This window comes from Cynocephalus volans, chromosome 4 (genome assembly GCF_027409185.1).
Source record: "Cynocephalus volans isolate mCynVol1 chromosome 4, mCynVol1.pri, whole genome shotgun sequence".
NCBI classification, from domain to species: Eukaryota; Metazoa; Chordata; class Mammalia; order Dermoptera; family Cynocephalidae; genus Cynocephalus; species Cynocephalus volans.
In genome coordinates this window covers 112,975,223-113,002,281 of record NC_084463.1, presented here as the reverse complement: position 1 = coordinate 113,002,281, position 27,059 = coordinate 112,975,223, and the positions used below count along the sequence as shown (strand labels likewise).

Genomic DNA, 27,059 nt, shown 5'->3' with positions numbered 1-27,059 from the left:
ACTATGAGAAGCTTTTCATAATTCATTTGGGGGCACCAAGATCTCATTTCTGGACAGCACATAGATGATGGTGTCGACGGTATTGAAGAGGTTGGCACTCAAAGGTGCAGAACGCATTAAATGTGATAGATGGTGTAAATGACAAAAGAGGGAAAATGTTTAGATCAGGCAAAATAATTGAAATAGGGTACGAGATCAATAAGTTAGGAATTAAGTCCATGCCAGTCTCTCTCCATAAACAAGAACAGAAAAATCCCAAATGCTGGCAATTTATTCCCCTTCTTGCTGACCACCATAAGTTTATCCCACCTCCCTGAAAAGTAAAATTTGCTAATTTCTAGATGATAGAAGAATTAGTTCAAGCTATCTATGCTCTGAAGTACCTTTATTCCAAGAAATTTATAGTTTATTAAAAATTCCAATTTCGAAGGGGTGAAATAATAGTGTGGTAGGGAATATAATTCAGTCCCAGCAGTACAAGGCTTGAAAGAATAAGAGTCTCCTCACTAGTGTGAGCCCCAGGGGTGCCTGGCATGTGTTTCTGCTGATCTGGCAGCTAGTGAACACAAGAGACATTTCTCTTTAATCACACAGTGTGCACAACCCTCCCATAGGCTTTGAGGGAACCCTTCATCAGACATGGGAACAAACATCATTCCAAGCCAGCAGGCTTCTGGCCACACTGCCCTGAAGACCAGAGAAGGCATCTTGAAGAATAGGTTTCTCATTGTAACGTTGTAGTAATCTGTGTCCAACTTTGTCTCCTGCCTAAACTGTGAGCATCTCAAGAGCAGGACCAGGACTTACTCATCTTGAGATTCTTTTCCCTAGCACTGGGATTTGCACAAAAGATGTGGTAAAGGAATAGCAACAGGGTGTAAATTCTCCCTCTCCCTCTGGAAGTCTTGCACCTCGCTTGTCTGTAGAAACTAAATTCTTTCTCTTTCTTGCACCAGTCCATGGCATCACCAGGAGAAAAAAAGTTCATCCCAAAGAACATCTTCCTGATCTCCAGGATTAGGGGCCCAACATGGAAATATACCTAATAAGCTGACAAATGTTTTCAGTTACTCTGAGCTCATAAGCCACTAGGAATACCAAAAAAGAGGCGGGATGATTTAAGCTATTGAACTAACCCTGAAATCCCCTAGAAAATAAATGTGCACAAGAAAAGGGGCTCCTGGGGCAAATGACCAAAATCTTGGCTCCAATGCCCTGAAAACTGGACCATGTACGAGAGCCATTCTTAGAATGCTGTTCCAAAACCTTACAGGGGATTTCCAGAGGACCTAGTGGGAATGTGGTCACTCATACACTGGAATGAAAGAGGGCAGTGGCTAGGTGGGCAACTTGACTCCATCTAGCCCAAGTGGACATGGCTGCAATGGTACTAGGTTGATAAGAAACCCCTCAAGTGCAGGATGGCACACAGAAGCTCAGCTCAGGACACACCTGGCATCAGGCCCTTGATGGCTGCCCAACACAAAAGGGAACACAGGGCAGTCCCCAGTTTGCTCAGCCTTCACAGAGGCCCTGCCTGGGTTCACAAGAACCCTCAATCTTCAGAAAAACTAAAAGACTTTGGTCAGAGGCAAATCAAAACCTATATAACAAGTAATTTAAAAAGATTAGATTGATGTCATATTTATAATCTTAACTCACTGCGTTCCTTCTCTGCCCTGAGCCAGTGAAGTAACAGGAAAGAATTCATTGATCTTTAAGGCAGGCAACAACTTACATGTGTTGGTATAGCCAACACCTGCTCTCTTATGCACGCCAATGCTAAAAACACACAAGAAATTTCTTCTTTGTCCCCATCTGTGTTCTGAAAAAAGTAAAGGCAACACACAAGTACACACACCAACACCCTCTAAGACAGTCAAATCCCTGAGCTTCTGCATACAATTTAGCCCAATCATCACCCAGTCATTGTAATTACTTATTACTTGGTTATATTTAGCTAAATTTTTCACCTAGAACACTTGTTACCAGAGACATGACATCATGTCCGTGCCCACTTTTAATTAAGGAGGAAGGTCAACACACACACAGCCACACAAGTGTCTTTCACATTTTTGCAGCTTGGATCCATTACATTTCTGAGACCTTTTTTCTTCTCCAGATTCCTATACTTAATGTCCATATTTTCTGAATTACTTTAAATGTCCTACCATCAAGCAGGATTTTTAGAACATTTTGAAAAACAAAAACCAGAAAGAAACCGCTGGGGCAGGGACAGCTTTGTTTGTTCCAGAGGCAGCTGGGAGCCCTCCCTCTTCCTGGAGGGTCTCTACTGCAAATGAGGCAGTGGCCAAGCTTTCTGGGAGGGAGGAGGGGGAGGCTTCCCAGCCACAGGAGCCAGTCTTCCAGGCCGCTGGGAGAAACACAGATTCCGTTTTCAACTCATCCTCTCTGAGATTTGGGGACAGGAGCTCTGCAGCCCACAGAATGAAACCCACCCTGTACCCACAAACAAAGACCAGCTTTGACGCTGGCCAGCTTGCCTGCGTCTTTCCTTTTTCAACAGTGGTTTATCAGCAACATCTCCATTAAGCTCTTAGTCAGCACCCATTACCAGACTCAGTTCTGCACTAGGTGCCTGTTCCTGAGAGTAATGAAAGAGAAAAGCATGCCTGGCCCATGTGGAGGTAGCATTCCCTGATGGGTGGAGAGGCATGTACAGACAATGTTTTGGGACAATCGGAGGGTGGCTGGACTTGAGATCAAGATTTCTGGCTCTCTCGCTTACCGTGTGACCAGTTTCCTAACCTGTCTAAACCTCTTGACCTTCCTGAGGCTGGGGATTAAATGAGACAACATGTGCAAAGAGTCTCAGTGCTGTTATTTATTTGACTTCCAAATCACTTCTGATCTCTTCTTCCCCTCCATGACACTGGGGCAGAGCCTTGGCATTCGTGACAGGGACAAGCCCCTCAGGCACCCTGAAGCCAAAGGTACCCTCCCTGGCCCAGTCACAGAAGATCGGATCCTTTCCATGTAGAGCTCTCTAGATAGGCCACAGGGGCTAAAGGGGGACCAGGGATTTCAACCGCACCTCTTCAGTGCTGGTAGAGGCCCCCTCACACACTCTTACATTGGTTCCTACAACCTTCTAAGGTGCCGTTAGCTATGTACACATCTGTTTCAAAGGGAACAAAGTCTGTCTTCAAGAGCCAGAGCAGAACCAGCGCTCCAACACAGCCCCAGTGGACCAGGACACTGTCTCTGCTGAAGACAGAGCTCTTACGCACTCCTGGGGCACCCAGGCCTCCCTGAGGCCTCGGATGTGGCCTCAACAGTCAGAGTGTGGTCTCTGGCCTCTGCCAGACATCTTCCTTCCACAGAGGGTATACAACAACATACATTGTGAGCAAGGCCACTTGCCACTCCTCCCTACACGTCAGCCCTGTGACCAGTGAGGGTGGTGGGCAGCAAGCAGGAGGTAAAGGGAATGAGACACAGCTCCCAGAACAGCTTGCTTGTGTCCAACTGCAGAGAACCTGGATGCAGTGCCAATGGGGAAAGAAACACCCTCCTTGTAGCACTTGTTCAGGGCCTCAGACTTGTGGTCAGCACCTCCCAACTGTGTCCAGGACCCAGCTGGACCCTGGCTGGACCCCACCTTCTCTCCTCCACCTTGGGTGGTAAACTCAGGGACGACTTGCTAAAGGAGAGACACACCCCACGCTAAGTCCAAAGAGAACCTGGAGACCCAGATGCACTTGCAGCTTGGCACGCCACCACCCTCCAGCACCACTACAACCCCTGAGGATGGAAGGAGAGCAGACACGTAGAGTACCTGCTACGAGCCAAAGGTGTCATGAATACCCGATATCATCTCACTGAATCCTTACACAGCCTTACAAAGAAGGTACACACTGAGGTTCAGAGAAGTTAAGTAGTTCACATGAAGTCACACAGCTCTTCTCTCACAGAGAGGCTTCTGGGCTCCTCATCTTCCATTTCCAGAAAAGAAAAGTACAGTTCTTAGCTTTAACACTATGCTACTTATCAAAAGCACCACTAAATGAAACGCACACACACAGAGTTTGGGAACTGTTATCTCCCCAGGCTCACACTTGGGATGCCCACACGAACTGCTGCAAGGGCAGCATGGGGCCATGGAGCTTCCTCTCTTCAACACCTCCCTCCTTCCAATCCCTTATTTGGATCACTTGAAACTCTCTTAAAGCAGCTCTCTCAATGGGTGACTGAAAGACGGCATTTCCACAATTTCATAGGGAAAAGAAATACCCAACAGTTGCCCTGGCTGCCAAGCATCCAAAATGGTAGAAGTGCTTCCAGGACTCCAAGGGAGCCCCCAGGCACCTGCCTCTACAGCTCCACCATCCTATGCAGCAACATCCTCACCCAGGACTGGACCCCTCCCTTCCAGCTCCAAGCCAGCTCCACCTGTCTGGTTTGCCTGCTGCTCCTGGGCCATTGTCTGCCCATGGAACCCCCTGATAAAGGTTCACCAGAAGCATTTGGACACCAGCTATTCTGCCCATAAATACTCACCATGTGCCCTCTTAGTTCAGAACAACATGGTCACTAATCACAGACCTTTTCCTTTATACCAGGCACCTGCTACATTAAGCCATTTCTTCCCAGTCTGGCCAGGTGCCTTCAAAAAGTTTATTCTACTGAATTCTTGCTGCATTTGAAATCTCACTGGGTATAGAGATGACCTGCATTGCAGCCTATTAGGCATAATTCACTAGCTCAGCATTCCTGAACCCGGAGGAGCACTCAGCCACCACTTCCCCAAAGGGAGTAATTCAGTGAAGACATTTGACTGATACCCTCTGGTCCTGAATTGAGTGCATTCACACTTACCAACAGGGATTCAAGAAAAACTTTGTGCTTCTAGCATCTCCTAGACTAAGCTTTCTCTTGATAAATCTCATAGGTTTCATATTAGATACTGTATTTGGAAGAAGACTGAATACAAGCAATAATTCAGAATTCTATTTAAAAATTTTTGTTTTTTAAAAGCTTGTGCCAATGTGAATTTTTCCCTGTACTGTCCCTATATTTATTACAGATCTGTTGTCCACATAAAGCTGAGACCTCCTGGAGCACAGGGACAAATACTTTCATCATTTCCATCTCCCCAGTGACCAGCGGATAGTTAAGTGCTCTTTTAACTGTCACCTTTTCAGGATTCTAATAATGACAGTACCAGGTAGGGATGCACTCTTCCAATTAATCCCTGAAATCCTGCCTTTCACTCACATCTAGCCCCAAGCATCCACCCCAGGAAGCCATCACTGAGTAAGTGGTGGCAAGAGGGTCATTTCCCCTCCCATCCCTGTAAACCCAGGAAGCAATTTTCTCAGTCCAGAACCACAAGCCAAAAGCCACAAGCTCAAAAGCCCATGTGTATCATAAGACAGTATTTCTGAGCATGTTAGCTTTGGCTGGTATATAACTGATCTGTGTGAGATGATCTGGTCATAGGTATATGTCAGAATCAGCAACCAAATAGTGGCTTAGAGGGGCTCTTTTCAGCACAGCGGCAAGAGCGTCACAATGCAAAAGGGCAGAGACCACTTCTTGCTGGTTTCTGACCCAGTTTAGAAGAAGTTACATCTACAACACCCTAGACTCAATAGAGCTTGGAATCCCCCTTCCCCAACACAGACACAGACACAGACACACACACAGACACAGACACAGACACAGACACACACACACACACACACACACACACACACACACACACACACACACACACACACACACACACACACACACACACACACACACACACACAATCTGTGATAACTAAGGACCTACATCTCCATCCTGGGGTCTTTAGTGGATTTGGGACCACTCCACTGTGGGCAAAGCCACTTCCCTAAGACTTCCCACTGCCCTATTCCAACTCACAGTTGTTCCTTGGGTTCTGGGTCCCACTTCAGGATGCCTTTCTTCAGGGAGGTAGACACCCCTCTCTGGCCCTGACTCTTGCTTGGCATGCCCCCCTTGCATGAGGTGGGAGCCCTGCTCTGGATTGAGGGAGGATCCCTGGCCCCATAGATGCTGATATGGGACATGGAGAAGACCTTATAGAAAAAGTCCTCAACAAATTCACAACAGGAAGGGTCTTAATGTCAGGTTACTATGTTCCAAGAAACAATAAAACTGCCTTTTAAGCAAGGAAAGGCAATAGGGGGCTCAGTGGCTCATTTAACTAAGAAGTCTTATTCTAGCAGCTCAGATGCATCACCACACACCTGCCTCCCACTACGTTAGTAACTGGTTCCAACCAGTGACCAGTTCTGCTCATGTGGAGGAGGCTCCTTATGAAAGAAAACTGCTACCAAAGTTACAAACCTCACATCCTCGCACACACCATCCACAGGATGCAAGACTCTTCCAAAAGCTCTAGTGAAAGAAAGCTTTACTTTTCCAGGAGTCCCAGAAAGGTATCTCCTCTATCTCACTGGTTCCGACCACGCAGGTACCATCCCTCAGCCAATCTCTGTGGACATAGCTTTTTGACTTACGTCAGTCACGGTCCACCTCACCCAAGTGAGGTCAATCTCACCCACAGCACCTAACAGACTGGGGCAGGGATGGCTGGCCTGTGTGCTTTTGCTAAGAAGAGGAGAATGGATGCTGAGAAGGCTCTCAATTAACATCCTCTATAGCTATGGAGCATTTAAGTAGCCGCTGGCCACCTCCACACAAATGACTCCCAGCCTCACAGGCTGAGATGAGAGCAGCCATCTCGCCAGTCTAGGGAAAGAAGTCTTAATTGCCAGCAGTCACTAGAGGAGAAAGAGTCAGCAGCCCCAACAACCTATCTCAGGGCCAGGGAAAAGGAGACAACTTCCCTAGAGGCACAGAACCGAGACCTCTCTGGCCAAGGGCCATAGAAGTACTTCACCATGAGGAACCTCCATGGTGACACCATCTACTGTGCTTGTCATCGCAAAAGACCTAGTGCTGGGCACCAACCCATCACTGGTGACACTGCTGGACCCAAGGGTGCAGGACAGCCCCAGTCACAGCAAAAATCTTAAATCTGCAAAGACACTCAGAAGACTGAGTGGGACGTGGAGAGGGAGGAAAACGTGCCTCAGGCAGAGAGCCCAAAGACCAAAGCTTCTGAGCTCTCCTGTCAGCAAGGAGCCCAGAGTTCTCCCAGCACACCCCTAGTTTGAGAAAATGTGGGAAAATGTCTCTGAGTACAATCTGGTCGTTTTCCCAGGCTTAGACCCCCACAGAGAAAATGTTACAGAATCCATACATTTGTACCTAAATCCCCAAGCTCCTTCATGCCTTAAAAAAAAAAGCTCTCACCTGTTACTAGTTTCTTAGGATTATGAAAAGAGGGTTCTTTATTTCTTTCCCTGGCCTGTTGGTCCAGAGAAGCTTCCTTCATGCCTCAGGAGTATTTCCACAGCCACATGACTGATCGACAAGCACAGGGCTCAGGGTGCACGAGGTAAAGCCTGGTTCCTCTGGCTGGAACTGGAGCCGAGTAGCCATCCTGCATACAGAAAACTCCATGGATCTTAGTGGAGGCCCAGCCAGTCTCCAGGGAAGTTGGATTTTGACAGCCCCTCCTTAGGCTTAAGTGGCAGCACTGTCATTTTATGCCTGCTGCAAAGAAAGGCAGTACCACGGAGGTGAGGGACGGCTGGGCCCAAAGTCCTGGCTGTACCTAAGGTTGCCAGGAGAGGGGGTGGGAGTGGGGAGAGCTCTTGTGGCTAGATCAAGAAATATGGTCTTTGAAGATCTGGGGATGTGCACACAAGGACATCAACCACACTGGTGACATTCCTCCAGCTGGCACTTCTTGATTGCCTACTAGACACAAGGCCAGGTCCACAAATGAGGACTAGCCATGACTGCAATGCAGCACCCTACCTCTAACACTCGTGCCACCAATGTGGACAGCAATGGGTTTAAATCTTCTGGATCCAATGTACCTCAATACAGAGTGGGATTAAAGGTTCTACTACTGTGTGAAGGTCACGGTAAGGAGTTCACTAGAAAAAGAATCAGGAAGCTGAGGACCTAACATCCTAAGGTACAATGACCTATGGGGTCTAGTAGGACCAGGACTGGATGGTGAGAGGACCCATCATTGAGGGTCCACTGCTCTTCCTTCAAAGCCTGCTCACTTGCGTGTCCCTAGGGTCTGCAAACTCCTTCCTGCTTGCTACATCAGGAAGAGTTTAACTCTAATAATGACCACACTCACTAAGAAAGAAAGTGCTTATGCCATATCTAGTAAGAACATTTTAATTTCTGCTTGGGATGGGACCCATTGCTTTTCTTAACATAGGCTCAGAATTAAAATTTCCAGTTCAGAATAGGATTTCACAGTCCCTTCCTCCCCTTTATGACAGCATTTGTTAGAATCACACAGGCTTTTTACCTGTATCATTATAGCTACCTTATGAGGTGGCTGTTCTTCTCCCCATTCTACAGATAAGGAAACAAACTCATGTTAATTTTTTTCAGTACCAAGAATGAGAAAGAAAACACAGTTGACAACTTTAAAGTACATTCATGGGGATGACTATGGGCAGAAAAGTTGAAAACTGTGCCTGTTCAGGAAATTCTGTGAATCACACTTGTTGCTTTCTCCCTACTGTCACAAAAAAAAAGATAAAGAGAGGCTTAGTAATTAGAGAAAATGTCCACCTCTCCACTAATATGGGGTGTGGGGTTGCAGCTAGCATTCTCTGGGCAGTCCCATACTTGGTACATCTTATTTTCAGAGCACATTAAGCACTACTGTCTCCCCTCTTACAAAGGAAAGAAAACAAGGCTTGAGGAAAGGTAGGAGGCAGGGAAGATGCCTTCACTTTGGGCTGCTAGAAACCAACTAAATAGCAGCTACTCCAGAAAAGGTCAGACTCTTGCACCGTGGTGGTTCATTTGGGCCTCAACTAGAGAAGGCTCCAGGGAAGAGCTGAGGATACAGGAATGCCACCCTGCGGGAGGTCTGCTGCCCCATTCTGTGGCCAATCCCAGATTCACTCTGGGATCTATTTTATGAGCCTGCTATGACATGTAATTTCCCCGTCTACATTTGAGGTCAGTATTTGATTATTCCTAGGGGAGACTATTTAAGCATAAATCACTAAAAATAATGATAGCCACAAGTTACTTGGGAAATGGAATGAATAGTGCGTTCAGAAACAAAAATAATTTTCCTTCTCATCCTTTCCCCATGTTTTCTGAGGCTATGTACTCTCCTCATTTAGAAAAAGAAACTAAGTTTTTCCTTTATCCTCTTATGTTTTATGCCCAAAGAGGAAAACCATACCCTTCAAAACCACTTTGTGGATAAGCAATAAATCACATGTAAGATTCTGGCTACTTAGGATTTTTTGCAGATGGGTGAGGACTACAATCTGCTATCTAGGATGGAAAGCAGGACACAGCAACCACTGGACCCAGCGCAGCTCTCAGCACCCATCCAGGGCTAGTCACTGCCAAACACTTCAAAGCATTACCTACCACAACTTAACAGGTGAAACCTAAGAGAAGGAATGTTTCCTCGCATTCCTTTGGAGTTTACATAGGTTCTATTGGAGAGGTTCTTTTACCATCAAATGTTACCTTTATATAAACCCTCAGGCCTTCCTTACACAAGGAGGCTCATGACAATTTGTAGTTTGTGTTTACTGAATGTTGACTATGCACTAAGCCCTTCACCTGTACTTTTTAATCCTTACACCCACCTTATAACATAGGCACTATATTATTCAATCCATTTTACAGATGAGAAAACTGAAACTTGAAGACAGGTTAAGTAACTTGCCCAAGGTTACACAGGTAACCAAGAAGCAGCAGAGCCAGGAGCAAGAACCAGGACTGTGATTTTGGCACTTACCCCCTCCACAGTAAACCATTATACTACACTGCATCCTGCCGTGTGTTACATACACAAAAAGACATTTTAAGGTATCCTATGGAGAATTCGTCTCCTAATAATAAAACTGTATTTTGAGCTGACAGAAATAGAACTATACACTTTGGCAAAAAGAAAAATCAAAAAACAAAACAACAACAACAACAAAAAACCCCACTAAACATTGGCCAGTTTCACTTTCTTTAAAAACTCCTCAGACAAAAATCACCTTAGTCTGATCTACATACAAACATTATTGCTTGCAAATACTTCTGCAAAAAGGGAGAGCTTTCATATTTGAGAATTTTATTGTGAAAACTAGCATAACATTTCTGTCTTTGCTGTTATGCTCAGTATTTTCACATCGTTTTTTTTAAAACAACCTGCAATGCAATTTGCTTCCCCAGAAAATTGTATTACATGTGATTCTTATTGCAACCCACTTATTACTAGTTACATTTGGTAAAATTTTTTCCTCAAACAGCCTCAGGATTTTGCCTATGGCAGCCACCCTACCAATTCATTTGATTGTTCAGCACAACCTGCAATTCTTATAGGCAATTTCACAGTTGCAGGAACTTCATAGCACATATCTGCATGTCTACAAAGAATAAGAGAGAATTCAAACCTGACCTAACAATGATCACCTATTTTTTATTCAACTCTCAGAACATGATGATGTTTAGATTACTCACAAGGTTAAAGGGCAAGTTACTTAGGCCAACCCAACTACTTGGTTAAAACTACTCAGTTTCAAGGTCAGACACTTGAAAGCCGCTGGAAGTTGGCCATGTTTTTATCCATATTCAGTACAGTCCTTAGACCTGGCCATAGGGCCCAATGTGGGCTCTAGACTTTAGAGGGCCCTGCTCTAGTCATCTTCTGGCCACATTCCTCCTCCCAAGGTGACAAGTCTTTGAGGATCAAGGGACAGTGCCCCCTGCCATTGAAACACCCATCCCCCATCTTTTATACCATGGACTAAGAACCTGAGACTCCAGAATTCTCAGACCAAGAACCATGCTCCATTTCCAAGGCCTGTGCAGGCCACTTCACTGAGTCTTTTCTCAAAAGGCTGTCTTATGTCACTGGTATGTGCACCCTTCAGTGGAAGGAGTGCCCAGGGGCAGCTGTTTGGGGGAGCAGAGAGAGGAGGAGGGTTTGCTCCTGCAGTCTGGAATATCCATATGCACATGTTTTCAGATGCAAACTGTGGCAGGAAGAGAAGGAGGCAGGCCCCTAAATTTGAACCTGGGTTCCAAGTTAATACAAAGGTATATTTTCAAACTAGGAGGTTAGAAAAACTTATTTAAGAGTTTATTAACTTGAATTATAACTTTTATATATTTCAACATATAGTATATGAGAGCTTCCACTTCCACTTGTCTCAAGCTCCATAAATATTACAGGCAAGTCTGGCCACATCCAAACACGAAAGTGCTGCCATCGTAAATGGACAAATGAGACGCTAACACAGACCCTCGAAATTTATAAACCAGTCTGTCAATTCAGGCATTAGAAAACACTCACCAAATTCCTAATGAAAAAATAAAAGAAACTTCATAAAACCACCTAATCAACCTAGAGCAGCAACAAATGGAGCTGTAAAACTACCTTGATTTAAATAGATCAATTCTTTAGAAGGTACACTGTGTATCAATCAATGCTTCAACAAGTTACTAATCTTTATCTAATTACCCAACACATGATTCTGTAGACATAGTCTCAATTTCTAAAACCCCATGGGTTGTCCTAAAACCACAATGCATAACTATCAAAAGCAAAAAGATCACTATTACGTCTATCACTCATGGCAATTGTACCATCTTTGAGATCAAGTATTTTGCAAATAAAAAGGACAAACTCAACATGGGTAGATCTAAGACCCCAACTTTAGTGGTTCTACATCAGAGACAGCCTTTATAACAATATAATAATTTATATTCAGTAAGGAAACATTACATAATCTTTAATTCTCGGTTAAGGAATTAGACATGCACCCTATATAATTATGACATAACAACTATAGTGAACTGGATCTGAGTTGTGATTCTGGAGAAAAGGATTTCCTGCAGTAAAAATTGCTCATCTCATAAACTACAGTTACAAATGTCCTAACATCTCTAAATTGATTGTATTCAGCTGCCCCCTAAAAGAGATAAATAAATAATATAAAGTAGGCATGTTAATTGTGATACATATCTTCCTTCATTACTAGCATCTGTCTCCCAAGCAGATAACAGGCCTGCTCCGTGACAGAATTGTTATGACTTAAAATTTTAAAGGAGATTCATTATATTGTTTGATCTTCACAGCGAACCACCAAATTGTCACTCAACCCCTGCTTAAACACTTCCTACTATACTTGTATCCTGAAGCAAAAGTCTAGTCCACCTTTGTAGGATTATTAGAAAATAATCTTTTTTAACTGAGACAAAATTTGACTGCCTTTTAAGATGCTTCCATTATATACAGGGTCTACAGGGCAAACCTGCTTCTTCTTGACCCATGACCATCCTTCAGATCTTTTAAAACAACTCTTGTTTCTTTGCAGGGTATGACATGTGATTTCTTGTTCTCTTTATTGTCTGGGTTGTTCTCCTCTGAAGAGGCTCCACAATTTACAGTCTCTTTAAAGGGGGCTTTCTTTTGTCCACCTTTGTGTCCCTAGTACATAGAAAGGTACCTGGCACACAGTATGTGGGAGGGAGGGAAAGAAGACAGAACACCCAGCTCCAAGTGTGTTCTAATATGGTGAGCGTCCTCTCCTCTATCCACACAGCTGAGATGACATTCACTTCCGCAGAAGCCACATTTATGAACTTATGATCTCACAGTCAACAAAAACCACACAGCACTGCTGAGTCAAATGTTCACTGCCTTATACCAGGACTTCACGGTACCTTTATCGCTCTACAGTATCCTCTTTCTTAGATGAACCCATTCCTCCAGCACGGGCAGAGTTTTTGTACTCTGAATCAGGCCCACGCTGAATATGCTCACCCTCTCCAGGCTTTGTATTATCTCCACAAAGGACAGCATGCAAATGTGAGCCAGTGCAGAAGACAGGAGAGCAACCACCAGAAATGATCTCCTATTTCATCACAAATCATACTCTTTGCAAGGCTCATAGACTATGTCTCTATTTTTGACAAAGTAGATATAACTAAAAATCATATCAAATGCTTGTTTACCTACTACATTAACTGCAGTTTTCTGCTTAATATGTTTACCAGAAAAAGAAAAGAAGCTAGCCTGGTAGGACCTGTTCTCAGTGAATTCATGCTAGGACCAAGTGATTACCACTAGGGAAAAGCCATACTTGTCAGTACACATTTATGGGAGTTAAATGCTCAAGAATGGTCTGCTGCATTGAATTCAAAGCCAAATGTCACAAGCTTAGAAAGCACTTTACCCCCACAGAATTTCCTTTAAAAGGTATGAAGAATGGAAGCATCATAAGACAGAGTCTTTCCAAGTTAATATTTTGAAGAGAACGCCACTTATTTAAGTATCCAAAGGTACATCAAAAAGTTCATTGAAAAATGGAATTAAAAGATAACGTAAAATTTTTGAAGACTCCTCATATGAACTCTGGTGCATGGGCCTAAAAATTAAATTCTACTACCTTAACACAGGTCCCAAGAAAAACTCACAAAATAGCTGGGCTTCATAGTTTTCCTAGATATAATTAGGGAACTGATCATGCATGTACACCTCCAAATTTAACCAGCCCCCATGACAAACGTCTTCCAGAGCACTGCCATCTGTGACGTACAATTCCCAACCCCACCAGCAGAGGCACAAGGCTTCAATACTTTGGGATGAGAGTTTGTGTCCCATAAAACCAACACATCTGGATGGGAATTTGATAACCTCGGGCAGGCAACCACTCCTTAGAACACTGGTTTCCCGTCTTTACCTTACTTATACTAGAGCCTGGTTTGCAGGATTACTCTTTGGGGTACAGGAGACCCCATTCAGTGACTGACAGAAACATGGTAGGCACTCAGGAAACGCCACTGTCTTCCTTCCCTCCCACCTCCCCTTTGTGATAAAGCTCCTAAAAGTCCCAGCACAGTGGGCCACACAGTCAGCACTCAATCCACATGAAAAGCCAAGAAAATTATTATCTTTGTTGCTTGGCTTGTGGAAAATCCATAGTTCCCCTTCCTATACTAACAACAAGCCTCCTGAAGCTGCCTTCTTCTCACACACAATCCACTTAACCCATCTAAGCTACAGGTAAGAAAGAAGCCCTTCCTCATTATGAGTAAAAACAAAGCTGCTCTAATTCACATTCAGACTTGTAATCCTTCATCCAAGGGCTTTCAGAAATGCCAAGACCCTCAGGGAAGTGAAATTTCCTCGAATGTACAGCGGCCGAGAACACCCGGGGTTTCGAGATGACTAATAATGGAAATGTACTATAAACAGGGAATATTAAAGAGCTCACCAAGCCTCTCAGGGAATGGGAGGGAAAAAATCCTCACAGTTCAGGGCCTGGTAGAGAGAATGGCAGTATTCTGGCAAACCAAAAAATATAGGTGAAAATGTTAGGCAGGCACAACTTTTTTTTCACCTACTCCAGAGCCCAGGTCGGTCCTGGTGGGGACGAGGCCCCTGGGCTCTTTGCTACCATGGTGTTTTTTCTATCCTGACAATTCACTTCCCCAACAGGCATGCCGCCAACTCAAATGAGACTCAGAGCAGTGAAAAGCCCTTCAGGTAAACAGTGTGATAAGCTAAACTGAAAAACTAGACAATGTTTTTGGACTATGAGGTAGTTGCTATGGAGACAGTTGCTAATTAACTGCTTTCAACCAGGAGAACAAAGGGCTCAGGGCAGGCAGGCCTCTGTATCTCCGAGTGAGCAATGCCTCAAGCTTTGCACAACCGCACATCGCTCATATCTGGAATACCTGAGACCCGGCTGGGTTTGCTACATGCCTAAAGAAATGACAAAAGTGCATTTTCTTCATCTTGACCTGGATTAACAGCATCTGACCACCAGGACCTCTTGGGGAAGCACGAAGCACAGGGGAACACAGATTCAGGGGAACCGGCCCACCACCGCCACTAGCCAGGCACTTTCCTAAATAGTATCTCCATCCCTGCCTGGAGACAAAACTGAACTATCTGAATGAAGGGTCGGGGGAGAGACATGCAATTGTTTTAAATAATGTTTTCTACTTTAAATGCTTTATTAAAGAAAACAAAAGCCCATAAGTTCAAAGGGAATAGATAAACTGCCCCTTCTTCAGGATTCACTTTCCTCAAGTAAAAAAGTGGATATTTCTCAAAAACAAACAACAAAAACCATAATCATTCCTTATTTCCAAGCCCCACACACTGCAGACACTCCATAAATAATAACAACACACTTCATTGTAATCGACTTATCACTGAGGGATTTTCTCCTCGGACACCAACCCACGCTGACCTGGCTGGTTCAAACTTGGACTTGGAGGTTATATTGGTGCCCTGAGACTGAAATGTTCTGTGCTAACGGGTTGACCTTTGAGCTATATCCAGTTAAAACCAAAGATTTATATTCCCTTCACAAATATTTAAACTCAAGCACGAATATAGTGACCAAAGACTTCTTGTGAGGACTATTTCACTCCACAGAGACCCAAGAGTGCCTATTTTAGCCCTCAGCCTAATTTCAGTTCACACTAAATAAATCTACATTAAGTAAATGTCAAACCCAACTATCTATTGTGTGATATGCTCTGCCTCCCCAGAACAAAATCAAATGTTTTTTTTTTTTAATCTTAAGAATCACTGATCAATATAGCCTGTGAACAACCCACCTTCATTATCAGAGGCAGAATCTGGATTAACCACATTATGATCCTGAATGAAATACAATACGATTCTCTTTGACTCTGTGGTGACAATGCACACAAACATATTCAGGAAAGTCCATGATCTTCTGGATCATTGAAATCCACCCAAGAGTGTGGGCTTTAGGAGAAACAGGCCCAAGTTCAAACCAAGGTTCCCACAGCTAATGCAATACTGACCCCTCTGAGTGTCAGTTTTCACATCTGCAAAATAAGAATACTAATACTAACTCAGAGAGTTACTGAGATAATTCAGTGAATTAAAGTGTTTACTACAGTTCCTAGCCTATAGTAAGTACTCAAATATCACAGCTATTAATTAAAACCTCCATTAATGTACTACTTTTCTTTAAAATGGGATAAAACTGCTGGAGGTCCTAGTTTCTACCTCTGCGGCCAACCTCTTGAAAAGAGAAAAGGGGATTTTGTGTCTGTGCTGTGACTCTCTCCACCATACCAAGCACCCTCCTCTCCACAATGGCCCATCAATACCAATCACCATGTAGAACTTGAGAAGATCTCACTACAGTGAAAATTGCAGGGATTGGCCCAATTGTCAAATCCTGCCCCAACGTCTGGGATAAACTCAGTCCTTTTTTGTGAAACCAAGGAGTTAAATTCTTGCTTTGCAGACGGCAGCTTTTTAATAAGGCTTTCAGCCCAAACCCCTTGTGCCTGGGTTAAATTTCATCAGCCATTGCCCAAGGGCATCTCACCTCTTCTCATTTCAATCTCTCTTTCCTCTGCTCCTTCCAGCTGTGGTTCCAGCAATCCCCATCCATCCACGTATTCAATAGAATTTATCAGCCAACAACTTTGTGCCAAGCACAGTGCCAATGTTGAAAACACTAAGATGTAACCAACCCCATTCATAAGGAGTTCTTAGGCTAGTACATAAGATAAAGATATATACATAGAGTAGGACACTTACAAATCTGAGATTAGCCTTGTGCTAGGGGAAGCACATGGTGCTTGGGGGGTGGGGGGTGGTATTCCCAGAGTGAGGCCAAATTCCACCCCAGAGGAGAAAACCATGGCTCCTGAGAATCTTTTTCCTTTTCATGCCACCATTCACTTTCATCACATTTCCTTTTGTCCCCATGTGTATGTTAAGTACAGGGATCAAGGAGGGCCTATAGCCAGGAAAACAAAAGTGGGAGGAGGAGAGGGGAGGAAAGCTGACCTTGAATGAGCACATTAGGGAGCATTCCCTGATTAACAGCCAGCTCTACAGCTTGGCTTCTTGCCTCCCACCACCTCATCACCAGCATAACAGGAACAATAACTGTGTTTCCTGTCAATTTTCCCCACTGGCATGAGAACTCTCCAACAGCAGAAGCCTTATCTCATTTGTATTTCTACCTGGAGCACCTACTATGGTGCCTGGCACATAGCTGCTCAATAAAAGCTTGCTACACTGAACTAAACTGAAGGCTACAGCCTTTGGGTCATTTATGCAAGATCACAAAGCTAAGAGGTTAAGGTGGACTGGAACTCAGAGCTCTGACTCATTCATTCTCCTGCACTGGGTGACTGCAGATCTTTCCTAAAAGAGACTACTTAGCTCTGGGGTGCAAGAGGTAATCATCTTATGACAAGATGTATTTACATAACAGATGGGCTCCCCAGCTTCAAATAGCTCCTTAAAACCTTCTTTCACCCAGCTTTATTAGCCTGTGCAACTAAAACCGGGAACACTCCCTTATTGTATGTTGTATTTAATTATTACCATTATGTATTTATTCTCCTGGGGTTCCTGAGTCCAAAGATACCAAGAAAAATCCTATATAATTTACTCTTTTGTTATCAAAGAAAAATGGGGAAGAAAAATTCCTTGTGGCATCTGATAATCACCCCCTCTTTCAAAAAGAATGCACTCTCAATCCCCCTACTTTCACATTTTACCATATAGGCCTGGGATACAGGTTATAAAAAAAAAAAAAAAAAGCAAAGAACTTCAAGAAAAACAATAGAGACCACAGGACTTCCCAAGTTACAAGCAACATAATGGTGTGGGAAGAACCAGGGATTAAGAGGACTCGGATTCAAATTCCACTGTACTAATCACATTAAGGACACAGTTTGGTCTCTTAACCTCTCTAAGCCACTTACTTCATTTGTTAAATGGAAATGAATAATAACTCTTCTTACCAGGATTGTTGGACTAAGGGAGATAATATCTGAAAAAGCAATTATAAACTATAAAGCACTACAGAAGATTTTTTTAGTAGGTGTTTAAACGCAGACACACACACACACACGCACACCCCCATCTGTTGCCAATCTTAAGAAGGAAATACAAGTACAGCCATGACCATAAAAAAGGAACCAGAATCATTTATGGGGATAAAAGCCATAGAACTAGACATCTAATTGCAAATAACAGACATTTAACCACCTGAATAATTATTAGAGGCCAAGTAATATGAAAAAGAGTATTTGTTAAGATTCTTTTTTTCAAAAAACAAAAAATGCCCTGAACTAGGTGTGTGATTGTTAAGCCCTTTAACTGCTCTGTGCCCAGATTCCCTATCTGTGAAATGGGGATAATGAGTAGAGAACCTACTTCTCAGGGCTGATGTGAAATTTAAATGAGTTAACATTTGTAAAGTACTTAGATCAATGCCTGGCACATTTCTTATTTGATAGATAGGTAAGTAAATAAACAAATAGAAGATAAACATGTATTCTTCATTTTTCCATAATAACCAGATTTTGAGCCCCCATGACAGGTCCACAGATGATAGAAGCCTAGTAGGACATACCAAACTTCACCTGAGTAAGCAGACACAAAGCATTCTAATCTTTTTATTCTAACAGGGTGCCAACAAGCAGAATGCCAGATTTTTTTTTTTTTTCTCCAGGTGGAGAGGTCAGGGGAGGAGGAGAGAAAAGTAAAACCAATTCATGACCTGAGACTAGATGGCTGACTTCTTCCCTAGTAAGTGGATGGCACCACATCCGGATATCCAACAAGAATCACCACCTCCACAGAAACTCAACTTCCTCTTGCAGAAACAGGACACTCAGGATTCTACAATGTTTGTACCAAAGGAAGAGAGACCAGTCCTGTTTTGGTGCCAAATTCAACTGTAAATACAAGGTATTTTTCCCCGTTAGTAATTGCAGATGAGAACTTTACTTTTGACATATACATCATAAGGCATTTTTGATTTACATTTTTAAATAAATATACCCACCACAGGTTCCAATTCCCTTCATGCATTTATTTGACCAGAAGCACTGAGTTCCTACTGTATGCACAGCTGTGCCTTGCAGTGGGGGAAAAAACAAAAATCAAATCCCAGGCCTTGAAGAAGACAGTTTAACACCAACTGAGCCCTGCCTTTAGGGAGCTTCCAATCTAGCTGGGGAAACAGAACACTGGCATATTACACATTAAACATCAATATAAGTGAAATCACAACAGAGTTAATGAAAAGGTGCTAGACAAGATGAGTGTTCTTCCAGTTAGAAGGAAAGCGAGAAAAATCAAGGCAGGATGGAGTGGTCAGGACAGACCTGGTGGAGATGGAACTGAAACAGGAAGTCTCCATTGACAGGAAAAGCACGGGCAGGCACGAGGAGGCAGGCTGTCCAGAAGACAGGCATGCACATCACCTCCAATCAGCAGTCAGCAAACTTCCATGGGGGCCTCTTATCTGTCAATCACAGAGTGTGGGAACAGAAGGAAGTGTGGGGAAAGCAAAAAGAATAGTGTGGCTGGAGCTGAGACCAGCAGGAAAGTAGCACAAGATAACAGTGGGAATATAGGTAGAGTTACATTTTATTTTACATATGTATTTTTATATATGTATGTTATATATTATATATGTAATGAAAGGGTAATTTTAATTTCTATAGCAGGAATGAAAAGCATGGCGGGGGTTCAATTAGGTATTAGGCAATTAGGATTTGGGTGGTGAGAATGGTAAGGAAAAATTAACATATAAAAGATGTTCCAAAGGAGAATGGAAAAGTCAGGGATTGAATATATATCCCACAGGGAAAACTGAATAGTAGGGCTAACTAGAAGGTTTCAAAGCCAAAAGGCTTGGAAAAATAAAAGATGGGATACACTAGCACAAAAGAAGGAAGCCATGGGTTGGCTGGTTAGCTCAGTTGGTTAGAGCATAGTGCTGATAACACCAAGGTCAAGGGTTCAGATCCCCTTACCAGCCAACTACCCAAAACAATTGGGAAAAAAAAAAAAAAAAAAAAAAAAGGAAGCCAGAAAACAAGAGAAGTCAGTGGGTTCCATTCTGAATGTATGTAGTAGCATTCAGCTGATGAAAAGACATTCCTCTGGAAGGGAAATGGTAGTCCTTTGCACAGACATGATAGTAAAATTGGCAGAGTGGAGGAAAACCCCAGAAAGAGGAAGAAGAGAATAAAGATAAACACTGCTAGTGGAGTCAGGAGAAGGAAGCTCAGTAAAAAAAAGAGAAAAAAGCATCCAAGATGGAAGGGCTGTACTATGGAGATCAAAGTAGAAGAGACTTTCAGGATAGGGGTGGGCAGCACACCAGGGATGCAAAATGCTGCACAAAAGTCAAGGGGTCCGGGAATGAGAAAGGGACACTAGAATTGTCAATGAATAAGTTGCCAACCATCTCTAAAAGCTCTGGTCTGAGAACTAAATGCAAGCTAAATCAAGACCCAAACTGAAATGAGCCATGCTATGGTTTGAATGTTTGTCCCCTCCAAAGCTCATGTTAGAACTTAATCCCCAATATGGTATTTAAAAGGTGGGGTCTTTAAGATGTGATTGGATTGTGAGAACTACGCCCTCATGAATGGAGCACATTTCAGTGAGACCAACCATGCTGGCTTTCAATTCATGAATTAATGGGTTAATGGATGGTTTAATAGGTTATCAGGGAGCAGACTAGGAGCTTTACAAGGAGAGGAAGAAAGCAACGCTCTTGCTCAGCCCTTGCCATATGATACTTTGCACCATTTCAGGACTGTGCCAATGTCCCCCTCCTAAGAAGGCCCTCACCTGATGTGCCCCCCCTGGACCCTGGACTTCTCAGACCCCAAAACTGTAAGCAATAAACCTCTTTTCTTCTACATTATCCAGTTTCAAGTATTGTTATAAGCAATAGAAAACTGACTAATATAGGTCCCCTCCCTACACTCTATGGTTTCCCAAAGATCAGCTAATGGAAGGACTGACAGAACAGAGTGTGAGGAAACAGCAGGGCAAGATGGTCTGAACATAGTAACCTTCCTTCTTCAAGTCTATTTCGGTGGAGGATTAAAAGCTAAGATGTCACTATCCAGAATACCTGCTCCTCCCCTTACCAAAGCAAAACGTACAGCAGGAAATATACCTGTAGGTGTTAAGGGTTGCTCACATTTTATTCTGAAAACTTCCAATAACTCTTCCATGTTTATTGCTATATCAAAAATTACTAAACATCTCAATGCCTGCGCAGTCCTCTATCCTGCAACTTTTCTTTGTACCCCAAGGTAATCTAAGGAACACATTTCAGTGAGACCAACCATGCTGGCTTTCTATGGGTTTTCTTTTCCAATTTAACAAACACTGAGTGCCTGCTATTGCTATCCCAATAGCAGCTTTCATGTTCCCCGCCCCCCCATGTTCCCAGTCCCAATAAATAGGCTGCAACTGCTCACTTAGTATCTGTAAGAGGTTAAGTCAGAAAAGAAATGCAGTGTGATCTTCTTTGCTCTGAAAATCTGCCTTCTCTGAAATAAACCTTCCCCCCCAACCCCTGCTTCTGTGCTATTGTGGAAATAAAAAGTAGAGCCTGTGCAGATAGAATTCTCAACTGAAGAGTCTGGACACTCCTCCAGAGATGAGCATCTCCAGCCCTCCAGTGGTTCTCAGCTTGCACTGTAAATCGGAATGGCCTGGGCAGCTTTTAAAAAATACAAATGATTGCTACGTCACCAGAGATCTGTTTCAACTGACTTGGGATGAGACTGTCATCGGTGTTATTTGTTTTCTTGGGTTGTTTTTTAAGTTTCTCAAGCAAATCCAATATGCAATCAGGGTTGAAGAGCAGTGTGCCACACCAAGTCAGGTGTCTTATCAACTTGAGTGTGTATCCAAATCACCGGGGGTTTTGTTAGAAGTAGGTGCTGGTTCTGTAGGTCTGCGGTGGAGCGTAAGCATCTGCATTTCTGACAAGCTCCCAGGTGCTGCTGATGCTGTCAGTCCATGGACCACATTTGGAGGAGCAAGGGAGGAGAGTCTGGGCCTCCGTGTTTCTTATAAGCTTTCCAGGTGATTCTGACACTCGAAAGTTTAGTGGAAAGAGAAAAGGCTTTAGGGTCAACTGACCTGGGTTACAATCCTGGCCCCAACACTTCCTAATTGTGACCATGTCCAAATTACTCATCCTCTTTAACCACGTGTGCTTGTGTACATGAGGGTTATGGGTTGAAATGTGTCCCCCCCAAAAATATGTTGAAATCCTAACCCTCAATACCTTAGAACTTGACCTTACTGAGAAATAGCGTTGCTGTGGATGTAGTTAGTCTAAGTCATACTGGAGCATGGTGAACCTAATCCAATATGCCTGGTGTCCTTATATAAAGACAATGCGAAGACACATTAAAAAGAGAATGCCATGTGACAACAGAGGCAGAGACTGAAGTTACGCAGCTGGAAGACAAGGAAAGCCAAGGATTGATGGTGACACCAGAAGCTAAGAGAAGGCATGTAACAGATCCTCCTCTAGAGCCTTGAGAGAACTCAGCCCTGCCGACACCTTGATCTCGGACTTCTTGCCTCCAGAACCGTAAGAAAATAAATGTCTATTGTTTTAAGCCACCCAGTTAGTGCTAGTCTGTATGGCAGCTCTGGGAATAGTGCTAGTCTCACAGTGAGACTCTAACACCTTCCTTGCTGGGCTACTGTGAGACTGAATCATGCTACAGGTGATCAGGACAGGTTTTCTTTCCTTGTGAGAAGTACTAGGGAGGGCACCAGGCAATGAGAATCTCCTTCAAGGAAAAGTAATTGTTCAGCGACAAGTCCAGGTACCTGGCCTCGTGGAGGGCATTCGCAGGCTGCAGCCACAGCAAGTGGACCCACATGTGCATGCACACCTGCTCGGGTGCTCCCACTGTCCTGCAGGAGCAGCTCTACTCTGTCATGAGTAGGAACAATCACAGGCCTGGCTGGGCCCCTGCAGCCCATTCTGGCCTAGTAAGTTCTGACAGGGAGGCTGCTGGCCACACAGGAACTGGGGGTGGGGGTAGGAGGCAGACTTCAAGGATCAGGGGCCCTCCTGGAGAGAAACAATCAGCACCATCCTGTTAGCCCTGACCTAACCAGGGGGGATTCCAAGCCCCAAATTATGCAGGACACTCCAAACTCGGCCTACCTTGATTACCCAAAAGCCATCAATACCATGAGGTTCTCTTAAAACTAGACACAGACACAGACACACACACACACACACAGACACACACACACACACACACACACACACACAATGTTTGCAAGTTAATTCTCACCCTTCAGAAAGCACTTGCTCTTATTTAAGCTGCTGCACTTGGCCCCATTCATTTGGTCATCAGGTAATCGCAAAGGGACTACTACGTGCATGAGGATAGAAGTGAATATGGCATAGAAGTTCATGGTCTGGTAGGAAGAGAAAAAATAATTAACAAGCATACTGCGTTCTTAGGACATGCCAAGTGGATCACAGCAAACCTAGGAAACTGAGACTAAGCAATATTAAATCATCTGTGTCTGGTCACACAGCTATTAAGTGGAAGAGGTAGGATTCAAACTACTGGTTCCAAGCCCTGTTCCCTTCCCACTATCCCACAGCTATTTCCCATTAGATTCGACCAAAGCAAGCAAAGTTTAAGATAGGTTTGAGATGGGTCGTGGCCATTTTACTCCAGAGCCATAAGCATAAAATGTCTGCCTCCATTATCCTCCCCAGTGTTCCAAAAACGATTCCTCAGAGCAATGCATTTCACATACATTTTTGAGGAATATCCCATGCCGTGACTCCTTCCAGTGAGGAAGGGCTTTTGGGTAGCTGTAGTGAAAACACAATGAGTGAGTGAGCTCTAGATGTTCAGACTCAGCAAGATTCCTACTGACCCCACTCAATCACAGATAGTCACTGGACTTAACAACAGAGAAGTCATCCAGAAAAGCCCCCCTTTGTTTCATGTTCCTCATTCTACATGTCGTTTTCCTAACAAAAAATCCTCCACTCCCCATGTCAGTGGGTATCTAAAAATGCTTTATTTAAAAAAGGGGGGAGAGGGGAACGTGTCTGTTTCTGTTGCTTTTAACAAATACCTGAAACTGGATGATTTATTTAAAAAACCTAAATTTACTACTTACAGTTTTGGAGGCTGGGAAGTCCAAAGTCCAGGGAACACATTTGGTTGAAGGCTTTGGTGGTGGCAACGAAGACCCAGGGGTCTCACATGACAGAAAATGGTGAGGCAGAGAGAGACACTCACCTCCTCATTCACTCTCCTTTTAGAGCCCTCCAAACCATGTCAATGGCCACCATATTTAATCCATTCACCATAGCACAGTCCTACAGTCTTAATCACTTCCTCAAGGTCCCACCTTTTCATTACCATAATAGGATTTCCCATCCTCAACAGTTACACTGGGGGACATTCAACCCAAAGCGGAGTGAAATGCCAAACTCTGTATATCTGAAACATACATGAATAGTGTCAACATCCTACAAACTAATAAGATAGACAATACTTTAAAGGGAAGATTGAGCAAAATACTAAAATAGATAATCATGAAAGAAACACAAATACATAATAAACATAGGCAATTATTTAAGCTCATCTGTAATCGAAAATACAAATCAAATTAACAATAAGATATTTTCTACTTATCAAAACAGCAAAGACATTTTAAAAATTAAATACCCAACACTGATCAGGAACTGGGGAAACGAGCATTCTCATTACTATTTTAATGGAATGAACACGGTATTTTGGCAATCTTATCATAACTCTTAAAGAAAATAATATACCCTTTAACTAGGCCATTCCACTTCTTGGAATTGGTCCTAAAGAAATAACCAGTTATATTAATTACTCAAGGGCACTCACTATAGTTACATGTGAGGGGAAAAGCCATTTTAATTGCTCAAAATTAAGCTGGTTTAATAAAGTATACTCAAGTATAAAGAAATATGTGTATTTATATGTATATACATTTATTTACTTATAGGCAATTTTTAAAAATATAACTTTCAAAGATTTTCAATTATATACAGAAAACTAAGCTATCCCAAAGCTAAATTATGTGAGAGAAAAAAACAAAAAGTATAGAGGCACAGAACTGACGAAATAGATAACAAAATATTAAATTGACTGATTTCTAGATAGGAATTTATTTTTTATACTTTTCATTTTTTCTAATATTATAATCAGAAGGAAAACAATAAATATGTGTACTTTAAGTCTAGATACTCCCAATCACAATTTTCACTATAAGAGAATTACTTATATGTAAAATAATGAAACTAACATTTATTGAGCATTTACCAAGCTCCTAGCATTATACTGGATGCTTTACTATATACTTCATTTAACTCGCGCTGCAACCACACAGCGATTCAGCATAACTGCCCCTATTTTAAAGTTAAAGAGAGGCTGCGGAACTTGCACAGAGTTGCTCTGCCAAAACCTGGAACGTACATTTCCAGGCCTAATGTTCTAAAACCAGGACTTCTAACAAGACAATGCAGTGGAGTCCTGGACCAACTCCACATTTAAGTGTCAATGACAATCTCACACACACGCAAACTAAAGAGAAAAGCAACAAGTTTTCAGATTTGTCTGTATTTTTTTTGTCTAGGCCAAAACTTTCTTCATAGTGCTGTATGGGACATTTTTAACTTTTTTCCTCTTCCTTTTATTTTTACTAAGGTAACATCTTTAGAATCACCCTCCCCAACTTGAGAGGTCAATAACATTTGCCTAAAATCTAAAATGCTCCAGGGCAGAGAGGTACCATTTATCTACCAAACAGAGCTTGATAGAAATCTCCCTTTAAAACCCTTTTACTTTCATCCTATTTTTGTACTCACCAAACAACTTTCTAATCAGGGAGGTGATCTCAAAGTGTCCTCATGTGCCTGAAGGCGTGCCCCAAGCACATGCCCAATGTCCATCACCCTGCAGCCTGACCTCCCATTCAGGAGACACTTCTAAGTGCCCACCTATCCTTAGTTTCAGGGAACACTGGAGTCGTGTATAGTTCAGTTGTTCCTCTGATATTCCTGTTATTCCTAGATCTTTCAGATTTCTGTAATCATATTCATTTAGAAGTTTTGGTTTAACTTGTTTGGGGTCTAATAAACACTTCACCTATGTTCGACAAACAAACAGGGCTGCTTGCTTCCCTGTGCTTTTTACTGCCTCCCTATGGCAATCTTGCTTTATTCTGTTATTAAGGAAGCATTTTTCCCTAGTCCCTTATAGTTTTCTTATAGGAAGAACTTATATCTCAAAGGCAAGAAAATATTTGATTAGAGAATTGGCTTAAATTGGCCCCAAACCTCAATCAAGAGGCCCTGTCCTTAAGGCTGCTACTCACAGACTCCTAAACTTAGCAGACATATCTAAGATGTTCCACCCCCACAGCCAACCACCTGCAACCTTCACTATTTGGAGCAAGGAAAAAGCCTGCTCATCAGGATCTTAGTCACAAGAAACTTCTATAAGGAGAACCTGCCTGCCCGTGAAACTGACAAGACCGTTATCAGTGCCTTCCAAAGATATCCCAGTACTGCCAGAATCTTTCATCAGACCAGGAATTCCTTTTCAAAAGCCTGAAGTGTTAAGAGCAACCCACATCATAACAACAAGGGGTCTTCCCATACTGATTACAAGGAATGCAGGAGACCAAAGTCTGGAATATATCAGATACCCTTAGGTGATAAAAGTTTTCTACAGAAGCCCTACAACAGACTCCCTGAATTTGTGTTCTTAAAACACAAACCAAATTTAGACTGTTCTCTGAAAGTTACAAATGACAGAGGACAAAAGCTTGGCATTTCCTAGGCATGAACCCTATGTGATAAAACCATCAGGAGAGCAGCTATCCCTGGAAAATCTCCTCTACAGGGCATCCTAACACGCAGTCTATAACAGAGACCAGGGCTTTAATTCAGACACAGCCTGTAAGAATAACACTACTATGAATATGTGCATACAAGTGTTTGGTAGACATATGTTTTCATTTCTGCTGCACAGATACCTAGAAGTGGAACCACTCTAACATTTTGAGGAACTGCCAGACTGTCTTCCAAACAGGCTGCACCATTTTACATTCCCACCAGCAGTGT

At 43.0% G+C, this 27,059-nt stretch overlaps 1 protein-coding gene and 1 non-coding gene across 8 annotated transcripts in view; one reads left to right on the top strand and one right to left on the bottom strand.

The window, feature by feature from the left end:
- TEAD1 (TEA domain transcription factor 1) overlaps positions 1–27,059 on the bottom strand; it is a 247,965-nt gene that overhangs the window by 112,761 nt on the left and 108,145 nt on the right. The window lies entirely within an intron of this gene.
- TRNAI-GAU (transfer RNA isoleucine (anticodon GAU)) lies at positions 19,840–19,914 on the top strand. Its single transcript has one exon. It is a non-coding gene; the product is annotated as a tRNA-Ile (tRNA).